The 23,343-nt window shown below is 38.6% G+C and overlaps 1 protein-coding gene and 1 long non-coding RNA gene across 7 annotated transcripts in view; one reads left to right on the forward strand and one right to left on the reverse strand.

Annotated features, from left to right (window-relative positions):
* The window catches only part of LOC141749221 (uncharacterized), a 50,191-nt gene extending 31,434 nt beyond the window's left edge, over window positions 1–18,757 (forward strand). Inside the window, exons 4-6 of one of the 2 annotated variants that reach the window (XR_012589288.1) lie at window positions 1,254–1,400; window positions 13,085–13,240; window positions 17,228–18,757. This is a non-coding gene — a long non-coding RNA (uncharacterized LOC141749221). Of the gene's footprint in view, window positions 1–1,253; window positions 1,401–13,084; window positions 13,241–17,034 lie in introns of both variants that reach the window. The other variant, XR_012589286.1, reaches the window with a different exon arrangement.
* The window catches only part of DSCAM (DS cell adhesion molecule), a 466,019-nt gene that overhangs the window by 213,115 nt on the left and 229,561 nt on the right, over window positions 1–23,343 (reverse strand). The gene's annotated exons all lie outside the window — the stretch shown is intronic.

A 23,343-nucleotide genomic window follows, 5' to 3' on the forward strand; every position in this document is an offset into this window, starting at 1 on the left:
TATTGTCCATCAATGAACACATAATAGCTTCTTAATATTTTTGCATTTATATTTGAGGAATTTAGCATATCCATTGTATTTGTTTTGTTTCACCCTCAGAATCTCTAAAAAATTATTCACACGTTGAAATGACAGTATAAGTTTGTAAGTTTAATTTCAAAATCTTTTTCTAAGTTTTTCATAAATATACTACATAACACATTAGAAATTAGTCTAGCAGAGAAGTCTATGAAGTGACCAAATCCCAATGTAAATTTGAAAAACCCCACAACATAACCCTTTAACCTTTAAATAGCAATCAGACACAATTTATCATCCTGAGACCAACTTATCACTTTCCAATTGTCCCAAATTATAACTCTGCTAACAGGCCTCTGATAAAGGTTGAAATGAGCAATGATGCACTTATCTACACCCTGGGAAGGAGCTCTTTCAGCATCTCCCAATTCTTGCTAGCAGTGACATAAACTAGTCTCCACAATTTAAGTCATACTTATGACTTTCTCTGTTTTTTCTGATGATAAGGTGAATGCATTTATTATTATTTTTTTATTATATAATAACAAAATGAACAGCATTATCCCTTAAGCAGATATTCAGAATTATATAGGCTTGAAAAGCACAGAAATAAAAGTCTTGCATGATTTGGTCAATTAATGAGATGATCAATAATACTGAGACTAATCTTGAAGTTTTAGTATAATGCTAAGGAGATAACATTGTGAAAAATAATAGTTGCACATACATTCTCATATGACATCTGTAAAAGAGAAGTAATATTCCTTTTAAATACAATGACAGGAATGATGGACGTTCTTATTTAAAATTCTCTTTTCCCTGTGACTTGCTGTGTAACTTGTCACACTTTGTTCAAACTCATCTTTCTCAAAACAGTATCAGAATTTGGCTGCTACTTAACTTCCCTTTCCCCCACTTTGTTTACTCCCCAACAAAAGGCTGTCCTTTTCTAAAGGCTTCTTCTATTCACCACTTTGTTTATTTTGAAGCAGAAAGGCATCAAACTAAAACCTGCTATCCCAACTTCAGAAAAAATCAAACAGAGAACCTGCAAGCTAAAAATAAACAATTCCATCAAACACCACAAGAAAGAGCAGGAAAACCATAATGCCAACTTAAACTGAAAAGTCTGTGGGGGCAGAGCACATCTTTTCGAAATGTGTGTGGGACAGGGGGTTCCTGATCTATGAGTGGAGATTCATGATGCCCTGCAAATTGCTGTCTTCACTGCATAGGACTTTCCAGCCCTTGGCAGAGCAGCAAGACCTCTGTGTGGTTAGGAGCCGGTGGAGAAGAATCATGCACATGACGCTGGGCTGCAGGTCAATGGCAGAGAGTAGCTTGCATCCTCTGGATTTCCAGTCTGAATTTCTCCTTCCTAGGTAATTTTCTGTACTTATTTCGCTGCACTTGTATAAAATCTTTTCTTAAACCTTAAATAGTGCATGAAGAGGATAACTGCAGCATGTACTCTCCACTAAATTAGTGGCTATTAGTTAGGCTATCCCAAAGTTAGGCTACTTCGCACAAACAGGTGGACAAGTACTTTTTCTTTTTGTATCAAGCACTATGCAGTTTCATTCGCATCGTCGTGTGTTCTAAAGGTCTGGCTGCAATTTTTTCACATGTATTAAAATATAGGAATCAGAGGCAGCCTCCTACCCATGACCTGCAATGTCCATAACCTAAGCAAAAATTCACTGCATTCGGGTGGGGGGCATGCCCCGAGGGCAGCCAAGCACACCACCAAAAGTAGGGAAATGGGGAAAGCGATAAGCGTCGGCATGAGAGGAGGCAATGAGTAAGGAGCGCTGTCATTTAATAAGGTCTGTTCTCAGTAATTACAGCGACACAATTTGATCAGCAAGGACTAAGTATCTTCATCTGAAAGGGATCGGATGAAATTAGTGCTGATGTAATAAGTACCATTTGTCACTATTAGGGAGAGAGGTGTTGACAGGTCCCTGCCGTTGCTGTGGCAACGCGGCAGTGCTGTTTCTCCCGTGTGGGCTTCAACTCCAGCAAGTTATACAAGTCTGGGAGGCAGAGGTTGCTCCTCTGCAGTAACCCAGTTACCCTCTTGCCCAACCTGGGTCACGCAGGACTGCCTAACACTGCCGACAGTGGGATTCCTGGGGCCTGATTTGGGGAGGTGGTCTGGACCATGGCGGTCAGCTCAGGTGTGCCATTCCCCAGTCTCAAGCCTGCCTTGGATTCCCTGCTATCAGCGACCTCAAAGCCGCATCCCTGGGGATGTGCCTTCTGGATCACGCCAGCTCTGGCACCTTGACATCAGCCCTCTTGCAGCCGGATTCCACATGGGCCCCGCAGCAGGCGGGAAGTTCCTGCTTTTTCTGGTTATTTTGACAGCATCCCTGCACAGCTGCTGAGTTGGCCACTTTCTCACACACAACCTTAATGCAAGATTTAGAAGTGCTGAAGGCTTTGTTTTGGCTGACCTAGACCCAAAAGGTGTCCTTTCCAGACGATCACTTTCCGCCAGGCAGCCCCATAAAGGAAATTTTCATTTTAAGCAGAAGTGCCGCTCTCTCCGACAGTAAAACTCCAGTCACATGCAGCGAGGTTATTCACAGGTAGATTGCATATTGTTACAATATTTTCCACTGACACGTTCCATGATGTGAAATAAAAAGGCAAGATTTGCTCCCAGCAGAGTAAAATACTAAGTGTGAAATACCACATGAAAGAAAAAGAGAGATTCTCTTGATCAGATACTCATAATCAACACACATAGCCAAAATGCAATCTTAATTACTATCAGTGGGTGGAAGTTTCCTGAATGTTAAATTACCTGCAGCAATTATGAACTACTGTGTAACCTGTTTACAGCTTCCTGAAATTATCATCACATAATTTGGCAATCTGCCATATTTTATTTCATTAAAAACTTAATGTACCATAACATAATAGCTATAATAAAGCTGTCAAGGGCCACTCATTGCTATTTACTTAGATATCATCTGTTTGTTATGTCTCAAAAACAACAGCCAAACAGAAAGGAAACCTGGAGACTAACAGGTCACATGAGAAACGGGGAATATGAAGAGCTCCCTCTTTCTGCCGTACAGCCCCAAAATCTACATCTATCCTATCTGTCTCACAGTCAAAATTATGCATAGAAAATACCTAATAACCTGTTTTTGAAGACATTAATTGCCTACTAAAGTATGATACATTTAGATGGGACAAAACATAACTTGCCAGAACCCAGTAATAATTACTAGTATCTTACGCTGTGTATAACGTTAATGACAGCAATGAATTCTATCATGATCTTCAAGCTATCATTTGGAAGAAGTGCTTCTTCTGCCAGGATACCTTTAAAATTAAATACTGAAGCATTTGAAGAAATTGTAGTAGCTGAAACTGATGCAAAATCAAAATATTAGTGACTATCACAATACGCAAATCTACCAGATGAGTGGTGAATCGCTCCAATTACAGCCCCACAGCATTGGCCAAAATGGGGTGAGCTTGTAGATGTGCCCTTAGCAGGCACTGCTTTCTCAGAGGTTTCATCATTCACATGGAGTGTAGGTCTAGAAGTCGTCTATCAATCCAACTGTTCTACTTACAGCAGAAGTGTTGGTTTTCATCAGTAGCTACCTGCTCAAGTACTGACATGCACTACGCCTGCTTAAGTTTTGAAGCAGATGAAGTGCTGAGACATGCAGACTTTCGGAAGAAACAAGAGCAGATTGCTACATACAGGTGTAGGTGGAACAACAGTACCAACTACAACAGTATTAGATGTGAGTGGCAAGACAACAGCACTAATGGAACGGAGATACTAGCAAAAAAACCCACACCCTGGTGCCTGTGGATTTAACGCACTAATCTCCCCTGTGTTAGTGACAAATGAAGTAGTTTAACATACTTTTATGTATATTAAAAATAGACTTACTGAGTAGCACATTAGGTAGCATATTTTGCCCACTTGGGATTTTTTTTTGGCTTATATATCAAGAAAATAGATAAAATTACATTATGTTTTTGTGCATTGCTAAGTTATTGAAATCACAATGACAGAGCATTCTATTTGCAAAACATTCAATGACAATTTCACAAATGGGGCAAATAAACCAAGACACAATGCATTAAGTTTTCAAGTAATGAGGGATAAATTAACACTGTGTTTCAGTGCCCATAGACAGCTAAAAGAAGCATCAGTTGATATTGTTTAGGTAATTCACAGTTTTAATCTTCGAGCTTCAAGTAATGGAAGAACTGCTGGATATACTCTATTTACACGCAGTATTTCTCTGAGCTTTAGATTAATGCATCAAATAGAAGACAATCAACACATATCTATATTCTGAAGAAATCTGAAGGGAACCTGTAGTAAAATAAAACCCTCACAGAAAAACAAAACAAAACAAAACACTTTTCATTAAAACAATTCTGCTGACATCATTTTACCCCTGGGTTGGAGATTAACCATAAGCGTGATTTACAATGAACATTTCTTCTGGTTAAAAGTGCTGCATAGTTACACTAGTTCACATTTCCAAGGGTGAGCAGACAAACTAGTACATTTTCCTCAGTTTCACGCTAGGATCAACTGCTTATGCCATGGCATCTTTAATACAGAATAGTAGCTAAAATTGAGAAGGAAATACTAATTTGACTTTCAAATTCATATCCAGACATATCTATCCTCTCTGACAAAACCTGTTACAACAGTTATACCACAACCTCCATGCCGTTTCACATACACTATCGGATCCACACCAGTCCTTTCTTGGAACACATGTGCAGGTTTTCCCACTTTGCCTCTAGGTGCAATCGGAAAGTGCAAGGGAAGGGGGAATTGCAGAGGCTGTTATCCTCTATTTGAAGGACCCACAGAGAGACTACACAACCAGCAAAAGCAAAAATCAAGACTTTTAAGTGCAACGCCTGAATTGGAGGACAAAATCTGAAAAGTGAAGTTCATGTTTTACACTACACTAAGGTGTAGGCTAAAATGAGGGTACAAGGGACATTAAATTGCCGTTCTCAGCCACAGTCACTGGTGTTATTGGAACAATCCCAGTCCAGTTGAATAGGTTTGAAATAAGAAAATTTGTCTAGTTACACCAGTGGGAATTAGACAGTGATGCTACTTTATCACAGCTGAATCTAGTTACTACTTTAGAGTTTTAACCTAAAATACATGTCAAAACTGAAACTTAGCCGACTCATATTAGAGGCTTGAATTCTGTCATTCCTTTTATTTTATTCCCTTTTCTGTCTAAATGGACCCATTGTGTTCCATCTGTTACTGCACCTATAAAACTTATCTTTACCTGATCTCTACATCTGGTATAAAAGATTTCCTGGTTCCTATGAGTGTGTCTACACAGCTGAGTATTCTGTCATGTACCTGAACTCATCAGATGTTGGAAAGAGTACTGGGCAAAAGAAGGATGATGAATTAGTCCCAGCCAAGTGCCAAGCTCAGGAGGCTGTAACACTTCCAGTATCTGGACAAGCTCACTCATCCCCATACATCACCGAACTGGGCAACATGGGCTCCCTCTTACAAGCTGTGATATTAGCAGGATTACTAGTGGCAGATCATCCAGAGAGTTGGCACTGGACTCTGTGTGTTCTTCGTGTGCCGTTCACTACATTAATCAAAAGTCTTCATGAAAGATGACTTACTAGCTGTGTGGGAAGTTATGCAGGCCTGTAAACGCCCCTGTGCCACCAGATACGCATGACAATTGCTGCCTCAACCTTAATTTGTCTGCTTTTTATTTCTTATGGTAATGATGCACTGAATAACGGAACTCCTTGATAGGTTTTTACCACAACACTTTTCAAGATTTGTTTTATTATTTTCAGCTAACAAGGTTTTTTTAACAAACAATTTGTAACCAACTTATTAAAATGCATCCTCAGAGACAGTTCAGGATGTCCTTCATGCTGCTATCATTAGAAGGGATGTGCTACCATTACTGCCTGAAATTTCTGAAAAGGCTTTAAAAAAAACCCCACAAAAGCACATCAACACTTATGAACATGCTTTGGCAATAATTTCAGCTTTTACAAAGGCTTAATTTAATCTGAAACTTGTACTTAAAGGGAAAAGGCTCAAAATAGTAGCTGCTCGCAGCGCAGCAGATGGTCCAGACAATAAAAAAGGCAGAACTATTTAAGGAACGTGAGTTGTTCACTGATACAGATAGAGCCAGTTAGCAACTGTGCAATGAAAATGGTATTTCACTGGAATAAACTAATTTGTAAAACAAACTTTGAAAGCTTGATATAGATTAATCTTTACTTTTTTTTTTTTCTCCTTAAAAAAGGTGTTCTGAACCTGTCCAAATGGCCCATTTTTTAACATAAATTTGAGTTTTGAAACGCTACTTCATTTTAAAATCTAAGATAACTGTAATAATAATTTAAATATTGTGGGGGAAAACTTGGGCTGACAGAGACACAAACCAGCCCAGTGTAGAATCAGATATATATCCTATAGATATCTTATTACATGATGAAAGAAGAAAATTTAAATTGTCCTTTTAAACAATTTATTTTTTATAAATTTAATTTTTAAATAAAAATAATTTCCTATTTCAAATGAACATTTCATATAACCAAGGAAAAGGGGAAAATAATAATGACAAAGAGAAAAATACCTATTGGAAAAATCATAGTTAAATATTGAAATTACCTGATTAATAACCTGGGGGTTTTCTAACATACAAAGCTATAATACATGTCAGTAAGTCCTTTAGAAAGCCACCTCAAGATGGACATCTTAAATTTGCAATAGCTGTAGAGTTTGCTTTTAAATAATTATATAATCCGCATGTATTGAATTTCCAACTCTTTCTATTACTTTAACTGGTAATTTCTCTCTTGAACATTTACCATGTTCTCTCTTGCCTCCCTCTTGTCAGTTCACCGCTGCCTTCTGCTTTAGTAGGAAAACACAACAGATAATCTTTTTTATAGGCTGAGGAAGTACTATGCATATCTCTTTCGCCTCCACTCTGCTTTGTCTTGAAAGGCTGTTTCAGAATTTTGCTTCTGCTGATGCCTGGAAAGTTTCTTCCAGTTCGAGGCTAAATGTGTTTGAGTTCAATTTATGTTGATGCTTTCCTTTAGCTTAAACATCTTTTCACCCTCACTGACATTTTCACAGTACTCTTCCCTGACATATTTATTCTAATTAATTGAACCAACCATATTCTTTTAGCATTGTTCCCTAAGAAATTTTCTTCATTCCTAAGACTTGTCAGTAGGCCTTGTCTACACTAGTTCCAATGTGAATTTATCTCTGTTGATGACCAGCCATAAAGACAATGTTCCAAACAAAATTTTACATTGCTTCACATAACAATACTATTGCTTCCATCTCTCTTTTGGAAATACAACCTCTACCAACTGTTCTCTGTGCTTTGGATGCTGATCTACTTACTTTCTGGATGTCCAGCAACCTAGGCTATCTGATGTCTGGAAGCCACGGGATTTCTGGAGTTAAAAAAAAAGTATTTTTGCTGGAACATTATCCCTTATGGAGTTGAATTGGCTTGTGCCTTCAGAAGCCTAGAAATTGTCTTCACGTCTCCTCCCTAATACTGCCTGTTAGTCACTGAAAAACGTTTTTACTCCTTCCATAAATCCAAATCCTGTGACACAGAAATCACCAATTTCCATGATTTCAAAGCAAAATTCAGCATTCCATGGCTCCTAAGCTTTGGCTAGCAGTTAAAACATAATAATTCTTGCTGCTAATGAGAAAGCAATCACTGGGACAAGGAATTTCAGTACTTCCACATTAACAGTTACCATTATATGCTAATCACATTTTAATTGCCAACCAGCCACTACCAAAATAGAACAGGCTACAAAAGCAGAAAATAAAATTCATGAAGCAGAAGTTTGAGTTTATCACTTCTTTTATGTTTAATTTCTGTTAGTTCCTATCTGACCTGCATCTGTTTGAAATACATTAGGTTACAGAAGGCTCAGAGCCCTTCTATAGAAAATTAGTCTGAGAAATATTTCACTTCCCAGTGAGCCTAAGCCAAAACTTTGGGTTTTCATGCCTCCAATCGGGTAGAGGGGGTTCAAAAATTTTTCCTCCCTATTGCTCTCAGCTTAAGTTGCCCAAAGCTGTCTATGTCCGACCTGTGTTTGTTAGCTCAGCTATACCTCCAAATCAATGCCACTGCATATCTTACAAGCCTGAGCTGGCATGATTTTTTAACTCCGGCACAGTACCAGTGTAACTCACTCAGTGTGCAATTTCCAGCAATAAGGTAGGGTCCAGAAATTCATCTCTCTGCGCTTTGTAAAGCCAGTGAAACCCCCTCTGCCCAATTAATGCTACAGGGGAAAGAAGTTTTCAGGAGAAAAAAAAAAATAAAAAAAAAATAAAACAGCAACCCCATCCTTTCTACCCAGTTGCAAACTATTTCTACCCAAATACAGTTTATATATTTTATATCTGAACACTGGAAAGCTCCTCTAGCCCACAAACCTTGGAAATGTTTTTCATTTCATACACATCCATCCTGTTAGTAAACTCAAAAAACTTCTTTCTGTTTAAGTCCTGAATGGAGCACGGTAATTAGTGGAGAGGCATGTGGGGACCAAAGTCCTCTGGTCCCTTGTGAGAGGGAAAAAGCATTTTAGGGCAAAGGACGCTACAGGAGGAGGCTCGAGGAAGGTGGTGGAGGGCAAGAGGTTAATGCAACCTGTGGGTTCCTCATTACCTTAAAGAAAATAATAAAAGAATAACTCAGATATTCTACAGGAAACAGGAGCAGATTGGTAGAAGACAATCCCAATCAGTACATTTCTCTACCTTTGACCCCTAATTGCAGTTTGTTATGTGCATCTGGTATGCATTCTTCCAATAGAAGAGAGATTTTCAAAGTCCCATTACTTTTGCTAATACTGATTGAAAGACCTCACTGACACTAACAGCATGACTTCTGATTTCAAATTTAAAGAATCTCCAAATCCAACTGCTGCTAAAAATCACTTTCAAAGATACTCATTTGGGGAGAGACAGCAGTTGAGCTATGAACTTTTAGCTGTTTCTAAATGTTCTACAATATCTCAAAATACAGCTTAGTAGAAAAACTGAAACTAACTCAAGAGGAAAAATATCGAAAACTGAAGTTATTTAAGCTATTCTGATATGAAAGCACATTTTATAAGAATACTGGTGTCTCGCACTATTACCTTCTACAGCCTAATAAGCAGCTGCAGTAGTTCTTAAATAACGGATTTATGAAGCGTAGATACAACACCTCTGCCCTGTAAACTTCCCCTGGCAATTGTCAGCAATCGGACATCTCACTCACTCATTAATTAGGCGGAGTTTGAGTAAGTTTTCTAGCTTCTACAAAAGAAAAAGGAATTTTGCTGTCAGCAACAATGGGCACATTATGAGCAAGCAACAAAACTACAGCAAACAATTTATCACACATATGACTAGAAGAGAAACATGTACTATCAGTTATCAGCAGTCAAGCCAAAGCCTATGAGGGGATGCTCCCTTCATCTTTCAGTATCAGGATGCTGTTTAAAAAAAAATAGCCTCTCACTCGTATTTACATGTTACATTTCTATGGTATTCTCAGGTTCAGCTGTGCTGAAAGGTGACACAAACAATTAACTCAGTCCTACATTAAAGAAATAACTATTTTTTAATTTCACTTGCAAACTGTCCATCCCTCAGTCTATTTTTTACTGGCATCTAGTGGTACAGCACGTTTTGTTAAAAATGCATATTCTTTACTGGTCAAAACAGGAATCACCCTGTAATAAAATGCAGTTTCTGGACAACAGAGGGTTAAGACAACTGGAGTTAAGCCTGAGTTTATAGGTCTGATGGTGTCACTAGGCAACAAGTAACTTGCTGCAGCCAGCTCTTCTCAGCCTCCTTGCTTCCTAATGAAGCCTGGTCTGCAGGCTGGTTTAGAGACAATAATAAAAGGAAGCATGTTTATTTGTTCTTCTCGCTCTCCAGCAAAACCTGAAACAAAACACAACCTCAGAATTCGTGTGATGCTACAATTGGAGCTGCACCGTGCTGGAATCAGTTAGAAGCAGACAGGTTTGGTTAGAAGGGGATGACTGTGGAGCTCTTATGTTTTAGCCACGTTTCAAGAAAAGGGCTGTAGCTATAAGTCCAAGAGAAAAAGAGAAGGGGGAAAAAAAAAAGAAAAAAAGAAAAGAAAGAAAAGGTCATTTAACTATTTTGAGCAGTTTTGAGCTTGTAATTACAAAATAGTGCTTTTTCAAAGACCCGTTAAAATGCAATTCAAAGCACTTCATGCCTTTTTAAATTGGAAATTTAGTCATGTTAGGTTTCTGTAGCTTGACTGATTGTCTTGTATTCTTACCTGTTCTAAGGGATTAAAACATGAGCCTGATTTAAAAAGCTAATTCTGTACAGTTGTCTTGTAGACATTATATTATTTTCAGTAACACAGAAATATTAAAGACATTGTGATGTACTAAAGCAAATCTCATGATAGATTGTTTTGAAAACCATTTGTTTAACTACACAAACCCATTTGTTTAACTACACAAAACTACACAAAACCAAACAAGGAAAGAACAAATGACCCTTAAATTCCACAGGAATTTTGCAGAATTTGAATACAATGCAATGAAAACAAATCAGTGCTATGCAATCATCAAGGCATTTTTTGTTTTCTGCATTTAAACAAAATATCTCATACGTCTTATTTATGTGGTCCAAGAAATTACACGTTCTTGCATTCAACACTTCCAGTTCTTTCTCATAAATCTGAATTCTGCTGTCATAAATTCTGCACCCGAGCATCTATTCAACCCTAACATTTTTGACAAGCTAAGGTTTTTTTTTTATTTGAAGACAGGTCCTTATGTGTTTGGTAAACTTAGTATCTTACAGCAAATATAAAAATACGACCATATTGCATTACATTGTCAGAACATCAGTCTTGTGTAGTTATGAATACATACAAGATGACCTGTGCCCTACTAGCTTGCAATTGCAACACATTTTCCCCAGAGGTAAAATCCGGACACACTAAAACTAATTTCACACTTCATGTAAAACTAGTCACTCTGTTGTCCTGGCTAAGAAACAGCATGATTCTCTTTGGTTTTTACAAAGCATATTACAGATTTAATTAATATGGTCACTCTCAGAATAGAGTTTGAAAGCTATTTCCACCGAGGTCCTCATCTGTGCTCTGTTCAGTGTTTCCTGCAGATTTTGCATTTCAGAGTAAGCTCAGCACTGCTGGGTCTTTACTGCAAGAAGGTTTTCTTTTTTGCAGACAATAAGCCTTATTTCCTCCTCTGAAATAACTTTTTAGCGAGTCTGTTTTCACGCACACTGTCTTTCAGGCTTAAAGCCCTCCCTCCCTATGCTGCGCAAGCAGCAAATTCTTAATCTTCACCTGCTCCATACAACAATAGGTGCCCACGCATTCACTACAGCCTAGAAGAGCCATAACAAAGGAGTAAGGAAGCAGCTGCCATGTTCATGTAACACTACGTTCTTGCGTTTGTGGGGCTGAAATTAATTTCAGCCACAAAGAAACATGTATTCCCAGATTGGTGATCTCTCTTTACAGCCAGAAAACAAGTAAACAGGTTCACAGAGACTGAATAGTTACACTAATTTAGTAATAAGTACACACAGCTCTCCAATGTCTTTTTAAGATCAAGGGAGAACAGCAAGTCAAATCAGTAGGTTCTAGATCAGTCACCCACCTAAAAATCTTGGATAACTCCTTGAACACCACCTAGTGTAACCTTTCCTCAGAGGTGCAGTTTGTAGTCAAGGCAGCTTGCCTCATGCAGGAGGCAGGCCACTGATTTTCAGGGCAGCAGAAAGCCTCTTAGTGGCCAAAAATAAATTTATGCCCAAGGAGGACATATCGTAAGAATACAATACAGTACAGCTACAATACAATAAACCGGAGGTGCTGATGCCAAGGAGTGGTGACAACATTCCACGTGCCCGCACTGGATGAAAAGGTACTTGCTCTAGCAAGGACTGCATCAGAGACCATGGAGACACTCTGTGCTTTAGTCTCAGCTGGTTCACCCCCACTTGGACCTCCAGATCAGACAGCCATTAGGAAGCCATAGAGCTAGCCTCAGGGTAAGGAACTTACAGTCCAAATGATATAACCATGTCAACAGCGAAGCTTTCAGTTTTCCTCATGCCCCATGAAAAGGAGGGATGCAACCCCTCACACCTAGTATATCCACTGCACACAGCATGCAAAAACTGTGCTGGCTTGAGGGAGGAACTAACCTCCTCAGACAGAAAGCTCGTAACATATGTGTAAATCTCTTATTGAGCACTGGTGCTTGCATACCAAATGTTGCAAAGGAAGATGACAGTATTTTTTTAACCACCTATCTATCACAACATAAGGCATCTGTGACTGTTCTTACATACCATCACAGGGCTGACACCAGGTACAGCATTATCCCTCCTTGCAAAGGAAGTGTGTATCAGAGGGAACGTGCCACAGGCCATTTCATTTTCCTCCCTAGCTCAACTGGGGAGGAAACAACAGTTAGGAAACAACTATCTTTTCTTCTCAGCATGCTCCTTTTAACTTGTCTTACTTCTGAGGGATTTCCCCACATACCCCTTCCCTCTTCCACTTCAGCACTGGCTCTGAATGCTGGTGACACACTGTCACCCCAGGTAGTTACATTGGTACGTCAGGTATGGAGAATACCTGACCCACAAGCATCCAGGGACCAGTCAGTCCCGTTACCTGAAGCAGTCCCAGGTGCTATGTTGGTGCTGCCTGGGATCACAAAAAATTCTACACACATGCACACAAACAAACACAACCCTTGTGCAGATGGCGACAAGGAACAAAACCAAAACCATAGTTTTTAACAGAACAAAGACTAAGGAAAGATATTTGCTTTTGAAATGCAACATCTCTTGCTTGCTTCTCAGAGACCTCCAGTAATTAAGGATAAATAGCAACTTAAATGTATTTTGTTTTATTTGCAACATTGAAAGCTTCAATTTTCTTTCATTGAGGGGGAACAATGTGTTTCTTTTCAGTAGGAAGAAAATTGTTCCGTGATTATAATGACATCGTGCTGCCTCTCACGGATTGTTGCAAGTCTAAGAGCTTGAGAAAGAGGAAGGACACATGAAGTATGGTACAGCTTTTCAGCTGTTTAAGTAAAAAAATCTACATATATGCAGGTATAAAAAGTAAGTAGTAAATAAACATTTTTTTTCTTTGACTCTGAACTCTCTTTCCCTTAGCCAAAACACTTACAAAAATTGGGACTGGAAGAAATGTATGTGATTTTTAGTTTGATTTTCTTCTGGAAAGTAGCAACAGGCCAAAATAAGAGTTCAAATACCTTTGGAGGAAAACAAAGATCACAATAATGTTCAAAATTTACAGTGTAATTTCATCACCATATTATTCGTCACATTTTATATCAGAAAGCATTTGCTTGCTTACAGTGCAAGTTATGTTATAATGAGTGAGAACTGTTTTCATGTCACTTATAGAATTAAACTACCAAAGTGACAAAGCATGAATTTGTTTTCAACAATTTGAGTCTGTGTCATGGAAAATTTGAATTTTTATATTCAGCTCTGCTTCATAGTTAAGCAATAATATGAGAGAAGTCTATTTAGATTTTAGAGTTCTTGGGACCAGGACCATAATGCTCATGTATTTTGCGTCCCCTTTAGGCTTAACGTAAAGGAGTGGCCTTTCATAACCTATGCTAAAGAATAATTGCTGGATGCTGCCAATCATCACGTTGTGGTGTTCAAGGAGACCACTCGCAGGGAAACCGCAGTGGTGCACTGACCTTCCTTGTTCCTCCCTCCTCCCCTGCTGCAGCAAGGCCTGTTTCAGGACCCTCCGAGGTCATCTGCCCCTTCCTTCTACCACTAGTCACTTCTTGTGATTCAGGTCCCTCATCTTTAGGGCAGCATAATTCAATTCTACTTGCTTTACTGACATGCCTAAAGCTTCCTCCAAGCTACCCCAATACACAAAGGAGTGGCTGCTTTGAGCTCTTTTTCCTGGGAGTCTAGCAGTCTTGTCATTCTCAAACTTGGAGCATAAAACTCCCTTAGAAAAGACTGAAGCAAAGCCTCGGCCACCAAGGAATTGCTGAATATCATTACTCAAAACAGCACTGCAGAAATCAGTGCATTGCTTCTTTGCACATCACTGTTATTTTGGAATTGCTTTTATTACAGAGAAATGGAATAGTACATATGTATTTCACAAAAGTCGGCTTATGCAGTCCCAAAAAAGGTTGCTTTTATGTCTGAAGTTTTAACACTTGTAAGAAAAGGAGTTTTTTTTCAGGCAGTAGTCAAAATATTAGCCTATCACTTATGGCTAAAGGAAAATAGAAACACAGAATCACAGAATGGTTTAGGTTGGAAGGGACCTTTAAGGGTCATCTAGTCCAACCCCCCTGCCATGCAAAATAGATCCACAGAGATTTCCAGAGCATGACAAGGTTATTATTGACCCAAAAGTTATTTTTCAGGACTCATAATGCAAAGACATACTGTGCTTTTTTATTGTGATTTCTGGCACAAGTTTTACACCTGCACAGATTGTCCTAGTAAGAATCCTAGACATGCTGTAAAATACTTTTTGAGATCGCCTTCCTTCTCTAGCTCCTTCTTCAAACTCTGAAATCTGCCAAGGAAAATATGAGCTTTAAACATTACAATGCCAATATATCAGTCTAATGTTCAAACAATGAGGGAAGCTGAAGAGCAGTTACTGATAACATCCTATCAGCAGTTTGCACCTCTTTATATTCAAAAGCCTTGCACACTTCAGTGAATCGCAACTGACTGGTATCAGCAGGAGAGAGCAGTTAACCCCTCAAATCACCAAGAAACAAATGATTTAGCCGTGACACAAGAGAACCATTATAATCCAGAAACAGATTGGGACTGCCACAAAAACTGGCAAAACTGACATTGCATTTTCCCAACCTGGTAAATCACCTGCAAGCAGGAAGCTATGCCTCCAGCAGCCGTTTGACATCCCAAATCCCTCTCAAGTGAAGTACAATCCAAGTCCCGAGGCAGCTAAGACTCAGATGAGTACAGAAAAGCTGAATTAGGAGGGCCAGTTGGACCCTTCTGCATCTGCAACTGGTTCATATGAGCTGCCCAGGCTATAATCAAAGTCCAAACTTGCAAATCTAACACTCAAAGTGCTGTCGGGCTTCTGCATACAAGTTTACAAACACGATTTTAGTACTGCTGCCGGCTGCCATGGCTGCTGGGATTGACTGATTTTGTGCTCAGTTTGCTCATCTTTCAAGGGCAAGTTTTTACCGAAGTAGTGGTGATGGAAAACAGATTTATTTAGCACCTGTGCTCAGGACCTGATGAAAATGAACAGGAAGAGGCTTTGTTTGAACGTGCAAACTCATTACAGGCATTAATGTAAATACATATTTTTAAATGGTATTTCTGCAATCTGTCCTACAGTTATCCATATTCAGAGCATGGCTATCTGCAAAGCGTGTGATAAAAAATTCCTGGAACAGCTTCTTGATGGTCCTGACAGGCATGAAATTCTGTAATAAACCAGAGAGAACATACCTGTGGACACTCAAACTGTTAAATTATATTAGCTTTTCTGTTCACTGTTGCCAGCAGAGGAAAAAAAAAATCACCTCAAGAATATACTCCTGGCAATCACTACCACCCGTCTTTTCTCATCTGCAGCTCAGGCTGTGGCATCTGATGGACTGAGATCAACCAGTCCACTGAGATCTGCCTTCAGCATCCCAGAACATCTATTCCTGAAACCAAAATTTTAAAAGCAGATCTGACCTTCTGTGACTTCTTGCTGAACCTTCGCTGAGTAATTTCAATTTGGTGCAAATCTTTAAAAACGTGATGGCTTTTCTTTTTCCCCAGAGTGTACCATTGATTTAAAAATAAAACAGAATCTATACTGAAATGCAGATACCAATGGGAAAATGCAGAAAAACAAAGTACATGTTTTAAAAACTATATCGAGCCAAGCCTAGTTCAAATAAGGCCAATTAGTCAACTCATAAAACTACCCAAATTCACTATATTTCTGTGATTTTCATTGCAAACTACCATATCATAGTTCAAATTCCAATCAAGATCATTAAACCTGCTCCCTTTAAAGCCTGGAAATTATTTGCTACACATGCAAAGGGTTCTTTTTGGGTTTTTTTTAAAGCTCCTATAGTCGGTTTGCTATAATTACAGGATGAATAAGGATAAACATGTAGGAAGGCACCCCTCCTTGCAGATCAGCTGGAAGCCAGTTGTTATGATTTAAAAACATTTCCATGCTTCTGCTCTGGCAATGTTTAAGCATTTAAACATCCTAAAATGCTATGTGGGAAGGGAAGTGATAGCAGATACAGGGAGCAGAGAATGACAACTTAAATCAAAGAACTAGTGAAAAGAAGTTGGGGGTTGGACTAGATGATCTTTAAAGGTCCCTTACAACCCAAACCATTCTATGGTTCTATGAAAATGGCATGACTGTACACTCAGGAGATATCCTTGGAAATTTTTGACTGTTTTCACTCCCAGCTGTGGCTATAACTCGGTCCTCATAACTTGGCAGATTAAAAACTGAATGCCTTCTTCCTCTCTTCTCAAAAAAGGGTGGTTTTTTAATAAAAATAATAAAATTAATTTCCCAATAGTTTTTTTTAATATAAATCAATGCTGCATACAATTAATGTTGAGCTAAATCAGTTGAGCTAAATCTGAACTTGATAATTCCATGATTTTTGCTAGTTGTACACTCTTTTCATATTAACAATTGCTGGGCTCCAATTTTCTCCTCTAGCATCAAGATCATATGAGCCTGACTTCCACAAGTTTTAACTACTACATATATCATCAGAAGGTTTTCCAAACAAACAAAACACAAACCAAGTAGAATCAGAGGAAAGATAAATTACGTGCTAGCTTTACCTTTTGTTGTTGTTGTTGTTGTTATTTTATCTGAGGTACACAGATCGTGTCCGGCTCCTCTGGTAGTCGGGTTAATCAGCAGTTGCCGCCCAGGAATTCCCTGCTCCCTGGGTTCCTCCACTACTGCCCCTGAGTGGTCCATTCCTCTGGAAAGTGACGATCAACCTTCCCTGCCTCTTTGTGTGATACACAGTTGGGACGAGACTCATTTCCTTGCTTTTATTCAAGCCCACAGGAATGAAAGTCGGTTCTGTCTCTGCCTTCAGAGAACATAGACCCTTTCTGAGGGAAGGATTCCTACAACTACATAATATTTTAAGGCATTTAAGGAACACAGACTTGACCTTGAACCCTTCTGGTGAAAAGATCAAGATCCAGAAGTTCAATGAGAAGTTCCTCCTGAGAATCCAGATTATCTGAGAATCTGGCCTTTCTGGCTTTAATGGAGGAAAAGAAGAAAGGTATGTTATACATGAAGTGGAAAATATACCCACTAGCAGAGTTGACAATATGTTAATGAGAAGCAAAACTAATGAAATCAATTTTCTTACTTGTGCTGGCTTCTCTGGTGTGTAATAGACCGTCAGTATTGACCGAAGCTCTTTCCACCATTGGGGTATTCACAGCAACCATCTCTCATTCAGATCCCTGGCACTCCAGTGAGAGTTGAACCCATAGTGTATTCATCCCCTCAGCAGCAGCACTGGGTGTGGCTTCTGCCCCGTTTGTATTTCCTCAGAACTTGTAGGGATGTATAACTTGCCTAGGGTCATTTTTATTTGTCACATGTAGCAGAACCTACTGCTCAGCACGTTCAAAAGCTGCTGTGTCTGCAAGGGAAAGCTAGGAGGATACGGACACAGATGGAAACACCAGCAACAAGGCCAAATGTGTCTTGTATTCTTTGGAAATTAGTCTTTAATAGCATTCCTTTGCTTTTTATGTGGACTGGGCTGAGTTTTCTTCTCTGTGAGAGAAATTCATCTAATAGTACAAGTTAAGTTTAGAAAACAGTAGGAAACTATATTAAGTCTGCTATCTCTGCCCTATCTGTTTATATCTAGACATTTGACAACACAAGCATAATATGTATCTGTGCATGAATTATGACCTACATTTACACTAACTAAAGAACTGGTCATAATGTGGTATAGTAATCATGGGTAAAAATGACCATCTGCCTGTTACATTCAAAACAGAAAAAATCTATTATGACTTTATTCATTTTAACCGTGTTCTGCTGCGCATTCACATTGGGGTGAATAACATGAAAAATTAAGTACCAAATCAAGGATCTTCTTCATGTCATAGTTTCAGCTCTACTGTTTTAAATACAACAAAAAAAAGATCTGAAAAATCATTAATGGAAATTCTTATAATCTGTGTATCTGTAATCTACTCAGTGATAATCGCGGGACATAGGAAAGCTAATTTCCATGTTTTATGATAAAATTAGTCATATTGTGTGTCTCCGAAAATGAATCTGTTATTTGCACAGTCCATGTCCTTCTGTGTTCCCACAGTTACCAACTGTAAAACTGGAGTTGGAATAGGGCGTTTTCATTTAGTTTGCATTTGTTAGATATACAGTGATAACGACATAAAGCATCTGAGTGACATTCCAAACCAGCTCTGACATTTCAAGTTTGTTCTTGTCACCTAGTGTTAAAGCACCACAACTGTTTTTGCAGTTTATTTCAATTTTATACTGTTTCTTTTTTAAATAAAATTATAACGCACAAGCTGTTTTGCTGTGTGACCTTTCTCTTTAGAGTCACTGAATCATCAAGCAATGAATATACCATACCTTCATATTCTTCTTTAGGATGCAAGCACTTTTGAGAAGGTGAAGGGGAAACATTAGAAAAGCTTAGCTCTGTCCTGTCATGTTGTCTTAGTGTGACATGAAATTCTGTGACATGTGACATTAAAAAAGGTCACTTTGACAACCTGACTACTAGAATGCCAGCGTATTTTTCACTACTGCTGGCAAATGAATGGCAAATTACGCAACGTCTGCAATTCACAATAAAAATATTTTCTTCTTCTTTTGCATTTTATTGAGTTTTATGACCTCGTGGAGCTTTAAAACACTATGGAGCTTTTCCAGTTTCTCTCCAGTTTTCTAATTTCTTCCCTTAAGAATTTTCTTAGTTTTAATGCGGTTTAGTTTGCTTATTTTTAAGGGCTTTATTTTATGTGTTAATGATTTCCCTATTCTTTCTTACTACGTTGGATAGAAAAAGAAGCAAAATTTAATTTTTAGTACTATGTTTCAAATTTAAAAGAGGAAGGAATCCAAGAAAGAGACCTAAGAAAAACGCAAATCTTGCCTTTGAAGAATGAACAGCATTTTCGTATATCAGCTGGGAGCATCCAGGTTCATTCTGATATGACAGAGGTTGATACCGCAGCAGTCAAACCCCCTTGAATTTAAGTTTTAGCAGTAAAAAAAGGAGGACATTCTCAAAGACTGAAATTACAGTTCTTAACCTACACCTAAAACTTGTGGTGGAGGTGGAACAGTAGGTAAAACCTGATTAAGCTTTGCTGGAGACCAAAAATAGCCTCTGTTTTTCTTGTTTGGGTCCCCCTCCCCCCCCCTAATTTAACATAATTTAAATTGTTTAGTAATATATGACTTAAAAAAAAAAAAAAAAGAGAGACTGGTTCATATTAACACTCTCATTCCCTTGTACTTATCAGAACACCTACCCAAGTCATTGTAGTATGTGTTCTGTCAGCTTTTAAAATTTTAAGCATTGTTCTCATGGGTGTATTGCTTGTCTGTTATATTATACTTTACATAGTTGGATTGCTGGGGTTTTGAAATGTCATTCAGCCTGCCAAGTGCCTGTTTAAGAGAGAAATGCATAAAATTGTCTTTTTCGAATGTTCTTTTTTTTCTTAAAAAAATTGAATTTGGAAAAATGACTTTGCCATTTAATGAAATGAGACAGGGACTGGCCTTCATATACTGAAAAAGGGAGCTATTATTTTTCTTCTTTTGCCCTGTTTTTTGGGGCTAAATAATGTAATATATCTCAGGTGTTGTATAAATATGGTGGACCACTAATAATTTTTTTAGTCAGTCCCAACCTGAAGCACTGATATACAGATGGCGTTTGTTTACAGAGTTGGCTATTGATGTGCGTTTCCAGATGGTGACGTATCAGACCTTTTCTTAAGAGCATAGGTAGATCTTGCAGAAATTTGTCTGTTTAAATTGTACAGATTTCTTGGAAGACCTCATTTTTTACAACAGTTAAAACTCATGGCTATAGAGCACTGGGCAAGTGGATTCTATGCACATAGAAAAGATTCTAACTTTTCACAGAGGCTATAGTGCTGTATTGTTTAATCTTTCCTGATTTAAAACTTTTCAGAAGTGATATAAAAAGGTAAATCTTTTGGCATCAAAGAGAAGGGATGAGTTTTGTTGGGTTTTTTTCTTAAAATACATATTACGGAGATGGGCTTTGAATCACTTTCATTACATACTCAACTCCGCTAAAACTGCATGTGTAATATTACATATAAACAGGAATTTCATAATCATAGTTGTTAACTCAGTCTTTTAAGGACTATGGCATACTGTGCGGTATATACTGAAACATCAGAAAATCCAAAATCACAACAGGCTAGAATCGGTAGTATGAAGGCATACATAAAAGTGTTCTCAAATGCTAAATTCTAGGAACACTGTGTTCTCCTCTTCTAATGGCAATCAAAGAGCTTCTGCAGATCTATACTCCCAGCTTGATCCTGAAAGATGGGCAATAGCTGATAATGAATTCCCTTAGCATGTGGCAGGAAGTTTTTGTGTCTTACCATTACATTCCCATCCTGGGGGTCACCTACATGTGGGTCCTGCACCCCACAGATGTATCTGTTCATGTGACCAAGGAGAAGGCCAAGGACTTGCTAATTAACAGGACAGCAGAAAACAGACTGGGATGAGAACAATGCATAGCTCTTTGCCCACCAATCAGAGGGCTTGGGGAAAAAAAGGACAGTATGAAATGGGAAATGGGAACAAATAAACGCAGTCTTTGCAGACAAGTTACATTCAGTAAAGACAGAAGCCAGAAAATAATCTAGCTAACAACACAGAACTACAATGTGTTTAAGTCTTGTTCTAATGTCTTAACTTCTAACAAGATAATCTTAACCAAACCACAAATCAGGGCTACATCCTCATCCTCCTTGACTCCACAGCTCTGTCTAAACCAGACAACATTCCTGCAATGTTGCCTTTCTTCAGTTCCATGGCTCCAGGCTCTCCCTCCTTTCCACCTTTCTAATTTCTTTTTCAGTGTATCCTTTCATGATCATCCTCTTCACCCAACTTCCTATCAGGATTACATAGTACTCTGTTCCTGAACACCTTCATTTTGTTTCAGGGTCATGTTAACATTGAAATACAGTTTTGCTGACCAACTCTCTGTGGGTCAGACAACAATTTCTGTCTACTGCAGGGCCACTTCTTTGTTTTTAACAGACCAAAACTCTGTCTTACTGTCATCTTTTTGCAGATGTCTATCAACCAATACCTACTTGTGTGGTATCCAAGCTCATAAAATGAGTATCATTTTTGATAAAATCAAGATAATGTCTCACAAATTCTTTTTCATGTAAGATGTCTAAAATAAGTCTTTGCTGATCCATGCATATTATTTCCCGGGTTCACATCATTTCATATAATAATTATTGCAGTTTACTTTTCTTTGGCCTTGACAAATATAACTTTGCCTTTCTCATATCTAACCAGAGTGCTGCTGGAAAAAATCTTTTCCTTGTTTGCGGCTTTGTCCATGTTGCTTTTCTCTTTTTATTCTTCCACTGGCTTCCCCTTTCTCAATCATATCAAACAGAAGTTACTTGCTGTTCCCATCAAGGCACTTTATTTCTCATCCACATGGTCCCCATCACCTGTCACTCCACGCCTGGAGTGGGTGGTATCCACTTGCCCTGCAGTGCCAGCTCCCTGCATCTCTCATAAACTCACAGCTGGGAGGATCCCCTCAGTCATCTCCAAACACCGGCTTCCTTCAGCCTTCCACCTAAGGCTCCCTTCTGCTCTGATGCCCTTCGAAATTTAGCAGCAATTAGCTTCTGCTGCACTCTGCACCTACCATGTTGACCAGTACTGTCTCACTGCTTCCTTGTTCCCTTCATCTATCTGGAACCATCTGCTCTGCCGTGTCCTACGTGGCTGTCGAGCTGCTCTCTGTTTCTACAGAGCCTCTAAGAAGCAAGGATTTTAAGGAGAGGTAATATCTTTTATTAGATCAACTGAAACAAATGGAAGAAACAGGCAAAGTACTTCTTCAGGTCTACCGATTTTTTCATTTGGTCTAAAGAAAACCCACACTTTCTCTACAAATATTGCCGCTTCTATACCCTTAAAGGCAGACAGATGGAATATCACCACTATAACAGTTTAGGCATATAGAGCAAGTGAATACTTCCTTTGGTTGCAAATCTCACACAGTCAACAAAAAATAAGTGTTCATATCTGGAAAAAAATAATGAAGTTTGCCTCTGAGGAAAAAGGAGATGTTGGGGGGGTGTGGCAATTACTGGTCATTTTTTACATTCTTATTTAAAAAAACACCTATTATGCGAGAGGTCACCAGCTACGTTCAGTTTCTGAATAGAGGTAACGTTAAAGAGAGGATGAACTTCGACCCTGTCCTAGGACCAAACAGTAACAGCTTATCCACAACAGGAGGTCAGGACAGTTTCAACAGCTCTGGTATTCACACCTACCTGAAAATTTGAGCATGGGACAGGACCAACGACTGCAGAGGAATTGCCTTAAAAGTTACACAGCTGCCAGCAAAGAATTTTTACAGCCAAGAATCAATTTACTTTGACATACAAAATGTACTATTTTAGAAGATGCATGAATTACTGAAGGGTTGACAAATAAAGAGACTGAACAGCTTAGATTACTTTAGTAGCACTGAAATTAAAACTGTAGCTGCTACTCACTACTTGCTCTTTGGGACAGTTACAATATGCAATTGCTGAACAGTTACTATACAAAATGAAAAATATCTTTGATTTTTTATTTTTCTCATAATGGCAATCATTTCTCAGTATCCTACTGAGAGTCTATGCCAATCTTGCTCATTTACTACCTATAAGATATGTTGCTTGAGAGGTACATAAATTAACACTTTAATTATTACTTTAATTGTACCACTGTAATTTTTCCATCAGAAAAAAAAATATGCTACTGTCCTGGTTTAGTCTGGGATAGAGTTGACTTTCTTACTGAGGGGTGGTATGGTGCTGTGTTTTGGATTTGGGATCCAATTTGGCAATAGTGTTGATAG

The sequence above is a fragment of the Larus michahellis genome, chromosome 1 (assembly GCF_964199755.1).
Source record: "Larus michahellis chromosome 1, bLarMic1.1, whole genome shotgun sequence".
Taxonomy (NCBI): domain Eukaryota; kingdom Metazoa; phylum Chordata; class Aves; order Charadriiformes; family Laridae; genus Larus; species Larus michahellis.